We start from the raw sequence: 211 nt of genomic DNA, 5'->3' as shown, positions 1-211 counted from the left end.
AGGAGGGCGGTGGTTTGTTTGTCTGTCTGTTAGTGTATTATGTGTCCATCTGTGTCTTTAAACTCACGTGCTTTTATACTACACACTTTTATACCCCCCCCCCCCCGCCTTCTCCCATACACTAGGACGTCATGCTTCGCCTCCCACCTTTGCTTCCTCGGCTCAAACAAGCCTTGGCACCCAACACCATATCTTCCTGGTGGCACCCATC

This window comes from Penaeus monodon, chromosome 31, assembly GCF_015228065.2.
Source record: "Penaeus monodon isolate SGIC_2016 chromosome 31, NSTDA_Pmon_1, whole genome shotgun sequence".
Classification (NCBI taxonomy): Eukaryota; Metazoa; Arthropoda; class Malacostraca; order Decapoda; family Penaeidae; genus Penaeus; species Penaeus monodon.
The sequence above is the reverse complement of the archived record's forward strand: the minus strand, read 5'-3'. Positions refer to the sequence as shown.